Source organism: Physella acuta, unplaced genomic scaffold (assembly GCF_028476545.2).
Source record: "Physella acuta isolate Inbredline_101_S28 unplaced genomic scaffold, ASM2847654v3 ptg000079l, whole genome shotgun sequence".
Classification (NCBI taxonomy): Eukaryota; Metazoa; Mollusca; class Gastropoda; family Physidae; genus Physella; species Physella acuta.
The window spans coordinates 3,934,396-3,940,476 of NW_026731599.1; positions in this window are offsets into that span (position 1 = coordinate 3,934,396).

Consider the following 6,081-nt stretch of genomic DNA (forward strand, 5'->3'; position numbering starts at 1 on the left):
ATTGTTGACTACAAATAGAAATAGGGCCTATACAAGAATGTATGAACCTCACCGAATTAATATTATTATTAGGCCAATTATTATTATGCCTTATTAAATATATTATTAGGTGCCTATTATAATTAAGCATAGAATACTATTATCATTAATATACGAATTGTGCCTGTGTTCAGTGTTTCTTTCAGACTTTTTTTTCTGGGGGGGGGGGCACTTAATATTTTCGAGGGGGGGGGGGGAGCGGACTAAATTTCTGGGGGGAAGGGGGGAGACACTAGTAAAAGAATATGTGTGTATATGGTGTGACGTCACTTTTTTGCATTACAAAAAAAGCAATGTTAGAAAACGAGGTTTAGCCGTTATTTCGCGTTTTAGAAAACGGTTTTAATAAATTGTAATAGGCATTGATCAAAATACTCTATTTTGATAGAGTTCAGACAAGATTTTGGAAAAAGATCGATGTTTTAAGAAAAAACAGCAGCGATTTTGAGGGGGGGGGGGGTTGTAGGCTGAAATGTGACGTCATTTTAGGGGGGGGGGAGTCTGGCTTTTTGTGACGACGTTTGACGGAGGGTAGGGGGAGGTAAAAATCGTCAAAAAAGCGTGACGTCATTTATGGATGACCCCTAATATGTGTATGTGCCAAGTTATTTTTAATTTAATTAAAAGCCAATAATAATTCAATTTTGAAGAAGACCGCTATTTTAGTAATTGCATACAAAATTACACATTACACACCATGTTCTGGATTTTAAATACACAAATTTTCTCCAACAAAAATGATGATCAATCTAAGATGGGTCCAATTTGTCCGCCATTTCGTGAAGATGGTAACGACAGAACTCAGTGAAGACATTTGTCAAGCAGCAGTAACAAGAAGCAAACGATGAACACTGTGAACAATGGCTGGAAATGTAGGCACACCCCTAAGCTGTCGATCTACGGAATAAAATCTGAAGCTGTTTTTGTGATCTGTCTACCTAGGACAGGGGGGGGGGGGGGTGCTGGTGTTCCCAACCCAGAGTTTCTCTCAAGCATCTTTTAGGGGGACTCCCCCCCCCCTCCCGAACGAAATAGTTACTTTTACCAGTCCGCTCCCTCCAGTAGTCAATTGATTACACTTACAGTGGTGTAATCTAGAGCAGGGGGTTCTGGTGTTCCCATCTAAAACTAACCAGATGCGTGACAGTAGTCAATTGGACATTGACGATTGGGGCGGGGTACGATAATATAACTATCACTCAGTGGCGTCACTAGGTCGGGTGTCATCCCATGGTGTAACTAGGCCGGTGTTACCCGCCTTATTACGCCCTAAATGGTTTCATCCAGTGTAGAACGTACCCCCTCCAACCCCCGCGTGTGACGTTACTGCTCTAACTATCTCAAATATACCGAAAAGCTCGATGTAAGCCGACCTTTGACCCCTTCTTGTGTGCAGTTACAATAGGCCCTAACGTCAGACGACTGCAATAACGTGGACAATCTCATTTAAAGATAACAACACATTATTTACTGATTCAATGTTCAAGTATAAAAATACTTGAATGAACCCACTGAACTACCAAGTGCTGTTGTCAGCTGACACAGCTTATCACGTAATTTCGTTTAACTTTGGTCTATATTCTAGAACATGCCAGATTTTAATCAATATATATATCACAAGCCCCTAACATGCAAAAAAAAGTCGGTGACCTTTTTTGCGTTTTTATCAGTCATAATCGGATATTCCCGAAAGCATTCATTTCGAGAATCCCCGAAAATATTTTTAAAGCAGAAAACAAGATGTTGATTCAAATACCGAGATATCTCTAGGTTACACAAAAGCAGTGACCCTTAACGCTCTAATGAAATGTCTCTAAATGTGGTTCAGACCAGTTGAGAAAAAGGACAATTACAGATCTATAGCATTTGAATCAACAAGCTCAAACTGATTTGCGAGCACTGAACGGCCTGATCATCGACTCATGAAAAACGCGTGTGCATGCATAATGCTGACCATGCCGAGGTGGTCACTATTGTTTTTATTTGTATTTAACACCATGTTTTACAAGCTTACAAGTTAACATTTTTGAGAGTTTCTGCTGATTTGTTATAATTATTTTCCATACCAGAAAAAAAACAAACGAATAAGCATACCACAATGGGAAGGGAAATCAGTTTGTGACACTGTGTGAACTATACCGTGAGGCTGGTTGGCAGCTACATAGAGTGAGGTATTTATTATTTTTCTCTCTAAATTTTATTTTTGTATTATATTTTGTTATATCGACTTATTCATTTACTCGTCAAAAATTCAATCGAAAACTTCCAGTTTCTTTTAGACATTTTCACGTAGTGGGGCTTGAATATTCCGCGGGACACTGTAAAAGACATTAAAGTTTGTTTTTTTTTTAACTCCTCTAGGGGATGGGGAGCGTATTCCCCCCCCCCCCCCCCCTTAGCCAATGGCTAGACTTAATCTGCGGTAAATTCATGTTAGAAAATTTACGAGTGGAGTAAAACTGAAACAACCGGTTCCCCCAACTATTCAAAGGTGTTTTTTTTTTTAACTTCCCGATGTAAACCGGTTTTGCCAGCTAAGTTTAGATGTCCGCGTTAACGAGAGATTCCCGATTTTTCAAGGGTGGGAAAGGGCATTATGTAAAAATTTTTATTTTTTTTTTTGTTGTAGATGTTTTTCTCATTTAAGATAAAAAGAGTTGTTTGAAAACTCTTAGCCATTTAACATTTTGATATGGAACAATGAAAAATAACGCTGTGTTTGTTTTTATTTTTACTTTTACTAAAAGATTCCTTTTAGAAATTATTTGATGAATAGCCTGACATAATTACCGTAAACATTTTTTTACAACTTAGCGAGTGTGTGTGTGTAGGGAGCGGGACGGAGGGAATCGTGTGTTACCTGTGTGTGTGTGTTACATGTGTGTTATATAGGCCACTATTGCATACTCTATTGTCTCAGTTGGCAACCGACTTCGAATTATATTGACCCACTCTCCGAACGTTTGACCCACTCTCCGAAAGTTTGACCAACTCTCCGAACGTTCGACCAACTGTAGAAATGTTTGACCCACTCTGTTATTTAACAGCAGCAACGTCTTATGGAACGGGGGGGGGGGGGGCGGTGTAACAGTAATGTCTGAACGTGTTCAATGCCTTCTTGTAAATATCAGTGCATGTTAAAATAGACGAAACCGTTCCGAATATGGAATTGTTACTTTTTCGTGGATAAATGTTATACTGTTAGAATAAAACAGGCCGACGCGTTTTTAAATCAAAGCAAAAATACATTTAAAATCACTTCGCCCCCCCCCCCCCCCCTAAAAAATAAATAAAGGGTGTAAGGAATAAAATCTTTTAATTCTCAACAACGGACACAAACCATAAAGTATTTAACTTGATTTAACTTGCCACTGTCGTTAATGGAGTATTCGGAAAATCCCGTTTACTTGATTTAACTCAGGATGTTCAAGGTTCAAGATTTGATTTCCAAAAGAAAAGGAAATCCGACAGGCAGTGGCGAAGGCACCACCTCGCTATTGCTCACACGGAGCCCCAAAATTTAAGTTTTTATGGGCATGTTAGCTGACATCATGGGCGTGTTGGCTGACATCATGGGCGTGTTGGCTGACATCATGGGCGTGTTAGCTGACATCATGGGCGTGTCAGCTGACATCATGGGCGTGTTAGCTGACATCATGGGCGTGATGACTGACATCATGGGCGTGTTAGCTGACATCATGGGCGTGTTAGCTGACATCATGGGCGTGTTAGCTGACATCATGGGCGTGTTGGCTGACATCATGGGACATGTTGGCTGACATCATGGGCGTGTTAGTTGACATCATGGGCGCGTTTGCTGATATCATGGGCGTGTTGGCTGACATCATGTGGCGTGTTAGCTGACATCATGGGCGTATGGCTGACATCATGGGCGTGTTAGCTGACATCATGGGCGTGTTAGCTGACATCATGGGCGTGATGACTTACATCATAGGCGTATGGCTGACATCATGGGCGTGTTGGCTGACATCATTGGCGTGTTAGCTGACATCATGGGCGTGTTAGCTGACATCATGGGCGTGATGACTGACATCATGGGCATATGGCTGACATCATGGGCGTGTTGGCTGACATCATTGGCGTGTTAGCTGACATCATGGGCGTGATGACTGACATCATGGGACATGTTGGCTGACATCATGGGCGTGTTAGTTGACATCATGGGCGTGTTGGCTGACATCATGGGCGTGTTGGCTGACATCATGTGGCGTGTTAGCTGACATCATGGGCGTATGGCTGACATCATGGGCGTGTTAGCTGACATCATGGGCGTGTTAGCTGACATCATGGGCGTGTTAGCTGACATCATGGGCGTGTTAGCTGACATCATGGGCGTGATGACTGACATCATGGGACATGTTGGCTGACATCATGGGCGTGTTAGTTGACATCATGTGGCGTGTTAGCTGACATCATGGGCGTATGGCTGACATCATGGGCGTTAGATGACATCATGGGCGTGTTAGCTGACATCATGGGCGTGTTAGCTGACATCATGGGCGTGTTAGCTGACATCATGGGCGTGATGGCTGACATCATGGGCATATGGCTGACATCATGGGCGTGTTGGCTGACATCATTGGCGTGTTAGCTGACATCATGGGCGTGTTGTCTGACATCATGGGCGTGTTGGCTGACATCATGGGCGTCTTAGCTGACATCATGGGCATGTTAGCTGACATCATGGCGTGTTAGCTGACATCAATGGGCGTGATGACTGACATCATGGGCGTATGGCTGACATCATGGGCGTGTTGACTGACATCATTGGCGTGTTAGCTGACATCATGGGCGTGTTAGCTGACATCATGGGCGTGTTAGCTGACATCATGGGCGTGTTAGCTGACATCATGGGCGTGTTAGCTGACATCATGGGCGTGTTAGCTGACATCATGGGCGTGTTAGCTGACATCATGGGGTGTGTTAGCTGACATCATGGGGCGTGTTGGCTGACATCATGGTCGTGTTTGCTGACATCATGGGCGTGTTGGCTGACATCATGGGCGTATAGCTGACATCATGGTCGTGTTGGCTGACATCATGGTCGTATTGACTGACATCATGGGCGTGTTAGCTGACATCATGGGCGTGTTGGCTGACATCATGGGCGTGTTGGGTGACATCATTGGCGTGTTAGCTGACATCATGGGCGTGTTAGCTGACATCATGGGCGTATGGCTGACATCATGGGACATGTTGACTGACACGGGAAACGTTGGCTGACATGGGTTGGATGTAATGTAAACATTTATGACTATGACCGCAACCTATAACATTTAAGATTCTCAGCCTGAATTCTCGTCCAACAGACTTTCTCAGCAAAAATTGGAAGTTTACGCATTTTTCTCTTACAATATCAAAACACGTAGGCCTCCTTACAAATAAACGACACGTAGAAAGTTTTGTTTGAATAGACACCATCTATGTGTGTCACCATCTATGTACGTGTGTCACCACTTGAAGTTGGCGAAGGATGGCGACACATCCGTTTGACCGCTCCTTGACTATCTAATGCGTGCATCCCTTTCGTGCATCCCTTTCGACATGACAAACCCGGAAACAGAACTTAGGCAGGAGAACCATTGTCTCCATGACAACAAATGTCTTTACATTACAACTTAGGCAGGAGGACCATTGTCTCCATGAAAACAATTGTTAGAGCCCATATGTTGTACGTCGTCCAACTTTAGAGCCCATATGTTGTACGTCGTCCAACTTTAGAGCCCATATGTTGTACGTCGTCCAACTTTAGAGCCCATATGTTGTAGGTAGGTCGTCCAACTTTAGAGCCCATATGTTGTACGTCGTCCAACTTTAGAGCCCATATGTTGTAGGTAGGTCGTCCAACTTTAGAGCCCATATGTTGTAGGTAGGTCGTCCAACTTTAGAGCCCATATGTTGTAGGTAGGTCGTCCAACTTTAGAGCCCATATGTTGTAGGTAGGTCGTCCAACTTTAGAGCCCATATGTTGTAGGTAGGTCGTCCAACTTTAGAGCCCATATGTTGTACGTCGTCCAACTT